Here is a 10,624-nt window from a genome sequence, read left to right as displayed (position 1 = left end):
TCTCAGGTTCTAGGTTCTATTCCACAGATTGGGCTGGCAGAAAACTGACCCCTGGATACATAGATATTTTTCTATATAACAATGGCATAATTTATGGGAACAAAATGAATCTATAAGTAGTCTGCATTTCTCACCAAAGAGCATCCGATCTTAAACCCAAAATAAAACAAAGGTAAAAACAGAAAAGTTTAGAGGTGTATGTTTCCAAACAGTGTTATTAGCAGAGAATTTGAGGTACAGTAAAGCAACAGATCAGGATATGATTGACATTGAAAAGACAGACTGTTACTCACAGTTCTCAAGAGAAGGAAGTATGCCACACTATTGGTCAGGAGGCGAAAGGAGAGGGGTACCATGGACAAGAGCTTTTATCGTGGTTCCCATGAGATGGGATGGGAGGTTAAGATAAGCAGCCTTAGGACTGGCCATTTGAGTAATCTCAGCAGTGTCTGGGGCAGAGGGGTTGTGCCTGGTTGTCCAGTATCTGGTCCTAGGGTGATTTAGACAGGTGAATGGTGGCCTGGAGTGTGAGGGTTCAGTAGAGGAGGTGGTTGGAGTGTGGGTTCTAGATTTGTTGGTTTATATTTGAAAAACACACTGTGGGGAGGGCAGTGATGACGGAGACAGAAGACCATCATCACACAGGCATATTATGGGGTTGTTCAGCATATGCACACAGAACAGATGTTAAGGCATCAAGTTATATCAAAAACATGGTTAATACAGCAAAGAACAAGAATATCCAGGCTTGTGAATAAATCTGAAATGCAAAGGATATTGAGGAAATGTGTTCATTGATCTCTCTATGATGACACCAAGATCTTTTCCCACAGAGTTTACAACTAATTCAAAATCTGTCAGTAAGATCAAAGTGCTTAAATTTTTCTTTCCAAGATGTATTGCAGTTTATACACATCTAGGTGATTTTCTTTTCTTAAATTTTTATCTTTCTTGCTAAGATTGTTTGTAGTTCTATTTATCCACACCATAACCAAGCTACAGAATTGCTATCACTTTGAAAATATCTCTCTTGGTTTAGTAACTTTGCATTCTTGACCCTTGAAAGATTCATTTCTTAAGGTCAAATATCTAATGTATTAATTACTGTCTTTATTCAAATATTCAATTTCCACTAATATTACATTTTCAGTTGTTTTGGGGGAATTTATAGGAGAAATGTTGAAATGCCAAATTATTGAGATATTAGAAATGCATCCATTTTAATGAATTACTTTAGGTATAGACAAAAGGAGACTTGCCTTTTCTCTATATTAGATAATTTTGTAAAGGCTCCAAAATCCAAGACAATGATTACTATAAAAACTAAAATAGATAACTTGAATTTATAAAAATAAAACAATTAAGATAAATTATGCTTTTTGTGACCAAGAAAAACTTAGATGCAACAGAGATCAATAACTATATCCTTAAAATATACTTAGTAAAACAATTTTTATGAAATCTGAAAGATAGAAAAATCTGAAAATATGCTTAATTATGCCAATAAAGCATTTATTTTATTTTATTTTATTTTTTAAAGATTTTATTTATTTATTCATAAGAGACAGAGAGAGAGAGAGGCAGAGGGAGAAGCATGCTCCCCTCTGAGCAGGGAGCACGATGTGGGACTCGATCCCAGGACCCGGGATCATGACTTGAGCCAAAGGCAGATGCTTAACCATCGGAGCCACCCAGGCGCCCTAAAGTATTTATTTTAATATAGGAATAAATATTTGACCAATTATGAGCCTGGTTTCAATCCATACTTTTATCACTATGTTCCTTCGTGAATGTGTTAGATATTGGCAAATTTCAAGTAACAAATATAACACAAACCTCACAATGTAATTGGGGCGATTTTTCCAATAAAATGTTTAAAAGTTAAAATATTTTTATAGCATTTCATTATTTGAGGATAAGATTCCAAAATGGAAAGGAAATGGTATCCTCAAAAAAACAAAATTGCAGTACAATTGTTTTTAGAAATGGTATCAGAGAGCACTATTGTATGCTTTGTAGCAACTGCAAACTTGAATGTACTGCTAAATATAGAAGTTCTGTGGGATAAAAATCTAGCTAATTTTGATACCTTGATTTAAATAGATTCTAAGATTATAAAGTTTTGTCATCTGACAAAACAAAGAAAAAATAGGGAAGAAGAAAGGGAGAAAGGGAGGGAGGGAGGAGAGAGAAAAGAAGGAAAAAGGAAGGAAAGACATACTATGAGGTGCATAACTCCTTAAAACTGAGGAACAAGAGGGGGGCGGAGCAAGACGGCGGAGGAGTAGGAGACCCGGATTTCGTCTGGTCTCAGGAATTCAGCTGAATAGGGATCAAACCATTCTGAACCCCTACGAACTCAACAGGAGATCGAAGAGAAGAATAGCAACAACTCTCTGAACAGAGAAGCGACCACTTTCTGGAAGGTAGGACGTGCGGAGAAGGGAATCCGAGGCGATATTCGGGAGGATAGACGGCGGGGGAGGGGCCTCCGTCGGCCGCTTCTGGCAAGTGCTAGAGCCGCGGAGCACAAAATCGGACCTTTTAGAAGCCGGCTCCGCGGAGGGACGGCGCTCCAGTGGCTAAGCGGGGGGTGGAACCCTCGCAGGACAGTGTGGTCTCATGACCCTCGGGGTCACAGAAAGACCGGGGGTGCCTGAGGGCGGCAGAGCTCCCAGGGATCGGAGCGGGGAAGCCGGCTGCAGAGACGGAGCCGAGGCGCGGGCTCTCAGCTCGGGGTGGCCATAAACTGTGATCCGCGGCCCAGTCGGGCCACTGCTCCTCCAGCAGGGACCCAACAAGCGGCAGAGCCGGGGAGACTCCCCTTCCTCCCCCGGGAGGAGCGGCGCGGGAGCGCACCGCAGGGATCTGCTGGGTTTGGAGACTCCACACGGGGTCGGGTGCCAGCGATAGAAACGCTCGGTCACAGGCCGGGTGAGCACGGAGTGCGGCCGGAGACCGGGGACACGGGAGTGACTGCTTTTCTCTGGGGGCGCACTGAGGAGCGGGGCCCCGAGTTCTCAGCTCCTCCGGGCGGAGATTGGGAGGCCACCATTTCTGCCCTGGTCCTCCAAAGTGCTACCGAGAGCTTGCAGGGAACAAAAGCTCCTGAGAGCAAATCCGAGCAGCTTGCTTAGCCTGGACCGACAAGGGCGGGGCAATTCCGCCTCCGGCAAAGACATTTGGGAACCACGGCAACAGTCCTCTCCCCCAGAAGATCAGCACGAACAGCCAGCAAGCCAAGACCAAGTTTACCGATCAAGGAGAACGGGAGAACTCCAGCGCTAGGGGAATACTGCACATAGAATTCATGGCTTTTTTACCATGATTCATTAGTTTTTCAAAGTTAATTTTTTTAACTTTTTTTTTGAATTTTTCTTTTTCCCTTTTTCAACCAACATCTTATGAATCCCTTTTTTAAAAAAACATTTTTTATTTTTCATTTTTAGAGTCATATTTTATCCCTTCATAGTAGTTACCCTTATTTTTGGCATATATATATAAGTTGTTCTCTCTTTAAAATGTTGAGATACAGTTTATTCTAACAGATCAAAATATGCCCTAAATCACTAGTGTATGGCTTTGTTCTAGTCTCCTGCCTGATCACATTCTCTCCCTTTTTTTTTCTTTTTTTTTTTTAATCTTCTTTCTTTTTTCAAACAACTTCTTATCTTATCAATTCCTTTTATAAAATCTTTTATAATTTTCATCTTTACAGTCATCTTCTATCCCTTCATTGTATCAACCCTTATTTTGTACATATATAAGTCTTTTTTCCTTTAAAATTTTAGGAGGCACTTTCTTCTAAAAGACCAAAATACACCCAAAATCTAGTGTGTGGCACTGATCTATGCACTAGCCTGATCATATTTGTTCATATTCTGTTTTTTTGTTTTGTTTTGTTCTGTTTTTGTTTTTATCTTTTTCTTTTTTTCCCCTCTTTCTTTTTTCTTTCTTTCCCTTTCATTTCCCCTGGTTTCAGGTCTTTTCTGATCTGTATAGAGTGTATTTGATGGGGACGTGGTTAACCTGTTAGCATTAACCTGTTAGAAAAAACAGCAAATAAAGCCTAAACCCAGCAGGAGAAGAGAAATAATAAAGATCAGAGCAGAAATCAATGAAATAGAAACCAAAAGAACAATAGAAGAGATCAACAAAACTTGGAGCTGGTTCTTTGGAAGAATTAACAAGATTGATAAACCCCTGGCCAGACTTATCCAAAAGAAAAGAGAAATGACCCAAATCAACAAAATCATGAATGAAAGAGGAGAGATCACAACCAACACCAAAGAAATACAAACAATTATAAGAACATATTATGAGCAACTCTATGCCAGCAAATTAGATAACCTGGAAGAAATGGGTGCATTCCCAGAGATGTATCAATTACCAAAATTGAACCAGGAAGAAATAGAAAATCTGAACAGAGAAGAGAGATGTAACCTATAATGGTAGAAACATTAGATTGGCAACAGACCTATCCACAGAGACCTGGCAGGCCAGAAAGGACTGGCATGATATCCTCAGAACACTAAATGAGAAAAATATGCAGCCAAGAATACTATATCCAGCTAGGCTGTCATTGAAAACAGAAGGAGAGATAAAAAGCTTCCAGGACAAACAAAAACTAAAGGAATTTGCGAACACGAAACCAGCCCTCCAAGAAATATTGAAAGGGGTCCTCTAGGAAAAGAGGAGCCTAAAAGGAGCATAGATCAGAAAGGAACACAAGCAATATACAGTAACAGTCACCTTACAGGCAATACAATGGCACTAAATCCATACCTTTCCATAGTTACCCTGAATGTAAATGGGCTCAATGCCCCAATCAAAAGACACAGGCTATCAGATTGGATTAAAAAACAAGACCCATCCATATGCCATCTGCAGGAGACTTTTTTTAGACCCAAAGACACCCCCAGATTGAAAGAGAGGGGGTGGAAAACCATTTACCATGCTAATGGACACCAAAAGAAAGCTGCTGTGGCAATCCTTATATCAGACAAATTAGATTTTAAAACAAAGACTGTAATAAGAGATGAAGAAGGACACTATATCCTACTTAAAGTGTCTATCCAACAAGAAGACCTAACAATTGTAAATATCGATGCCCCTAACATGGGAGCAGCCAATTATATAAGGCAATTAATAACAAACGCAAAGAAAAACATTGACAACAATACAATAATGGTAGGGGACTTTAACACCCCCCTGACTGAAATGGACAGATCATCTAAGCAAAAGACCAACAAGGAAATAAAGACTTTAAATGACACACTGGACCAAATGGACTTCACAGACATATTCAGAACATTCCATCCCAAAGCAACGGAATACACATTCTTCTCTAGTGCCCATGGAACATTCTCCAGAATAGGTCACATCCTAGGTCACAAATCAGGTCTCAACAGGTACCAAAAGTTTGGGATTATTCCGTGCATATTTTCAGACCACAGTGCTTTGAAACTAGAACTCAATCACAAGAGGAAAGTCGGAAAGAACTCAAATACATGGAGGCTAAAGAGCATCCTACTAAAGAATGAATGGGTCAACCAGGAAATTAAAGAAGAATTAAAAAAATTCATGGAAACCAATGAAAATGAAAACACAACAGCTCAAAATCTTTGGGATACAGCAAAGGCAGTCCTGAGAGGAAAGTATATAGCAATACAAGCCTTTCTCAAGAAACAACAAAGGTCTTAAATACACAGCCTAACGCTACACCTAAAGGAGCTAGAGAAAGAACAGCAAATAAAGCCTATACCCACCAGGAGAAGAGAAATGATAAAGATCAGAGCAGAAATCAATGAAATAGACACCAAAAGAACAATAGAATAGATCAAGGAAACTAGGAGCTGGTTCTTGGAAAGAATTAACAAGATTGATAAACCCCTGGCCAGACTTATCAAAAAGAAAGAGAAATGACCCAAATCAACAAAATCATGACTGAAAGAGAGATCACAACCAACACCAAAGACATACAAACAATTATAAGAACATATTATGAGCAACTCTATGCCAGCAAATTAGATAACCTGGAAGAAATGGGTGCATTCCTAGAGATGTATCAACTACCAAAATTGAACCAGGAAGAAATAAAAAACTTGAACAGACCTATAGCACTAAGGAAATTAAAGCAGTCATCAAAAATCTCCCAACAAACAAAAGCCCAGGGCCAGATGGCTTCCCAGGGGAATTCTACCAACCATTTAAAGAAGAATTAATACCTATTGTCCTGAAACTGTTCCAAAAAATAGAAATGGAAGGAAAACTTCCAAACTCATTTTATGAGGCCACCATTACATTGATCCCCAAACCAGACAAAGACCCCATCAAAAAGGAGAATTACAGACCAATATCCTTGATGAACATGGATGCAAAAATTCTCACCAAAATACTAGCCAATAGGATCCAACAGTACATTAAAAGGATTATTCACCGTGACCAAGTGGGATTTATCCCTGGGCTGCAAGGTTGGTTCAACATCCACAAATCAATTAACATGATACAACACATTAACAAAAGAAAGAACAAGAATCATATGATCCTCTCAATAGATGCAGAAAAAACATTTGACAAAGTACAGCATCCTTTCTTGATCAAAACTCTTCAGAGTATAGGGATAGAGGGTACATACCTCAATATCATAAAAGCCATCTATGAAAATCCTACAGCGAATATCATTCTCAATGGGGAAAGGCTGAGAGCTTTTCCCCTAAGGTCAGGAACGTGGCAGGGATGTCCACTCTCACCACTGCTATTCAACATAGTATTAGAAGTCCTAGCCACAGCAATCAGACAACAAAAAGAAATCAAAGGCATCCAAATCGGCAAAGGGGAAGCCAAACTCTCACTCTTTGCAGATGATATGATGCTGTATGTGGAAGACCCAAAAGACTCCACCCCAAAACTGCTAGAACTCATACAGGAATTCAGTGAAGTAGCAGGATGTAAAATCAATGCGCAGAAATCAGTGGCATTCCTATACACCAACAACAAGGCAGTAGAGAGACAAATCAAGGAGTCGATCCCATTTACAATTGCCCCCAAAACCGTAAGATACTTAGGAATAAATTTAACCAAAGAGGCAAAGGATCTGTACCAGAAAACTATAAAATACTCAGGAAAGAAATTGAAGAAGACACAAAGAAATGGAAAAACGTTCCATGCTCATGGATTGGAAGAACCAACATTGCGAAGATGTCAATGCTACCTAGAGCAATCTACACATTCCATGCAATCCCCATCAAAATACCATCCACTTTTTTCAAAGAAATGGAACAAATAATCCTAAAATTTGTATGGAACCAGAAGAGACCCCGATTAGCCAGAGGAATATTGAAAAAGCAAAGCAAAGCTGGCGGCATCACAATTCCGGACTTCCAGCTCTATTACAAAGCTGTCATCGTCCAGACAGTATGGTACTGGCACAAAATCAGACACATAGATCAATGGAACAGAATAGAGAGCCCAGAAATGGACCCTCAACTCTATGGTCAACTCATCTTTGACAAAGCAGGAAAGAATGTCCAATGGAAAAAAGACAGTCTCTTCAACAAATGGTGCTGGGAAAATTGGACAGCCACATGCAGAAGAATGAAACTGGACCATTTCCTTACACCACACACAAAAATAGACTCCGAATGGTTGAAAGACCTAAACGTGAGACAGGAGTCCATCAAAGTCCTAAAGGAGAACACAGGTAGCAACCTCTTCGACCTCCGCCGCAGCAACTTCTTCCCAGAAACATCGCCAAAGGCAAGGGAAGCAAGGGCAAAAAGGAACTATTGGGATTTCATCAAGATAAAAAGTTTTTGCATAGCAAAAGAAACAGTCCACAAAACCTAAAGACAACCGACAGAATGGGAGAAAATATTTGCAAATGCCATATCAGATAAAGGGCTAGTATCCAAGATCTATAAAGAACTTATCAAACTCAATACCCAAAGAACAAATAATCCAATCAAGAAATGGGTAGAAGACATGAACAGACATTTTTCCAAAGACATCGAAATGGCCAACAACACATGAAAAAGTGCTCAACATCGCTCGGCATCAGGGAAATCCAAATCAAAACCTCAATGAGATACCACCTCACACCAGTCAGAATGGCTAAAATTAACAAGTCGGGAAACGACAGATGTTGGCGGGGATGCGGAGAAAGGGGAACCCTCCTACACTGTTGGTGGGAATGCAAGCTGGTGCACCCACGCTGGAAATATTATGGAGGTTCCTCAAACAGTTGAAAATAGAGCTACCATAGGATCCAGCCATTGCACTACTGGGTATTTACCCCAAAGATACAAGTGTAGGGATCCGAAGGGATACGTGCACCCTAATGTTTATAGCAGCAATGTCCAGAATAGCCAAACTGTGGAAAGAGCCAAGATGTCCCTCGACAGATGAATGGATAAAGAAGATGTGGTATATATACACAATGGGATATTATGCAGCCATCAAAAGGGATGAGATCTTGCCATTTGCAACAACGTGGATGGAACTGGAGGGTATTATGCTGAGTGAAATAAGTTAATCAGAGAAAGACATGTATCATATGACCTCACTGATACGAGGAATTCTTAATCTCAGGAAACAAACTGAGGGTTGCTGGAGTGTTGAGGGGTGGAGGGATGGGGTGGCTGGGTGATAGACATTGGGGAGGGTATGCGCTATGTTGAGTGCTGTGAATTGCACAAGACTGTTGAATCACAGATCTGTACTTCTGAAACAAATAATGCAATATATGTTAAGAAAAAAAAAAGAAGAAGATAGCAGGAGGGGAAGAATGAAGGGGGGTAAGTCGGAAGGGGAGACGAACTATGAGAGATGGTGGACTCTGAAAAACAAACTGAGGGTTCTAGAGGGAAGGGGGGTGGGGGGATGGGTTAGCCCGGTGATGGGTATTAAAGAGGGCACATTCTGCGTGGAGCACTGGGTGTTATTCGCAAACAATGAATCATGGAACACTACATCAAAAACCAATGATGTAATAATGTATGGTGATTAACATAACAATAAAAAAATTGAGGAACAAGAAAGGAAACATTGGGGATATAATTTGGAAGCATACACTTTAGAAATATCAAAATTGCTGAAGAAAAGTAACTTAAGCCGAAGAAGAAGAACATCCACAGAACCTGTCTCTCACTCTCTCTCCCTCTCTCTCTCTTTTTTTTTTTTTACTATTTCCATTACTTAGGTTAAAATCAGAATGTTTAAGGCCTCACAAAGCTTGGCTCAGTCAGTTGACCACCTTAAACTTCCTACCATAGAGCTCTTCAAGAAAAATATTAATTTAGTCTCAGTCAGCATTTATATATGTTTGCTTATTACTTTTCTGGGTACTGAGGGATTATAAATTAAACAGCTCTTGATCTCAGCCTTCAGAGGATATATAGTTTTGTTTGTTTGATTATTTGCTTAAGATTAGTAACTAAAACAACTACAGGAAGCTATGAGGTTACTGATTACAACATTCCATAGTAATCAAATACTCTGATAGTGAGTACAGTGATGAAACCCCAGTAAGGTAGCATGTTTGATAAGCAGAACTTGAAACCAGAAAACTACTTGGGGTATCTAAGCAAATCACTATTTTTCTCTTCTTCGTACCAATATCACATGAATAGGGCACATTGAAACAAAATACCAGTAACAGAATCGAGATTATTAAGTACACTTTTGAAAAAGAAAAAAATGTGAACATTTTCATATTTCCACCATAGAGACCTTCTCTACATAGAACAATTTGAAAATAATTTACTCACAAATCTTTCCCATCCTAGTCTCTCACACCTTCTCTGTGTGCAGGTGTGTTCTCACAGCCTAATTATTTTATTTTATGAGCATCATGCTGTTGTGTATTTTCAGACACGTGAGAGTGTTTTGTTTGTTTTGTTTTGTTCTCCCCTTGGAATATTTTCTGGTTTTAGATGTGTTAGCTTTTTACTCTAGATTTTTTTATTTGGTTGATCAGCAAGTTGCTAAAATTTTGCTGCTGCCCTAGTTAGGGAGATTTGTCAAACAGTTTTAGTTGTATTGTCTGGTCATCTTTGGCAATACCAAGAATTTCTTTGTTGCAATCTAATAAATAATCTGGACTACATAGCATGCCCCTTTACTCATAACTTGAGCACCTATTAATCCTGGGATGGTTTCACCTAAGCACTTGATTATAGCTGGTCAATGCACCATATTGCTGCTATTCCAAAACCCACTGGGGAGACGATGGAAGAGAGAATAACAGAAAGTTCTTTTTTGTTATGTCCAGAAAATTTGAGTTTCCAGTCAGATTGTTAGAAAGAACATTAATAGCCACAACTCCTTTTTGGAAATGAGCATATACATATGTTTAAAATGTTTTTAAAGAATGGTTCTGGAGTTAGAAGATCTGCAGTGAACTCTCGGGTCTGCTCTGAACTAACTGTATGGTCAAGAGGAATTTACTAATGGTTCACTGAGACTAACTGAAGGCATACTGTTATATGATCTCTGAGGCCCCCTGTAACATTATCTGTGCTTCCAAACAATTTTACGGAACTGATCATACAGTATCCAGATGTAGTAAGAGTTTAGAAGCTCTCCATGTCTTGAATCAAGTAGCTTCATTAAATTACTAAACATT

Source organism: Eumetopias jubatus, unplaced genomic scaffold (genome assembly GCF_037043125.1).
Source record: "Eumetopias jubatus isolate StellerSeaLion01/CBP00866 unplaced genomic scaffold, mEumJub1_p1.0 scaffold_8, whole genome shotgun sequence".
NCBI classification, from domain to species: domain Eukaryota; kingdom Metazoa; phylum Chordata; class Mammalia; order Carnivora; family Otariidae; genus Eumetopias; species Eumetopias jubatus.
This window is presented reverse-complemented; position numbering follows the sequence as displayed.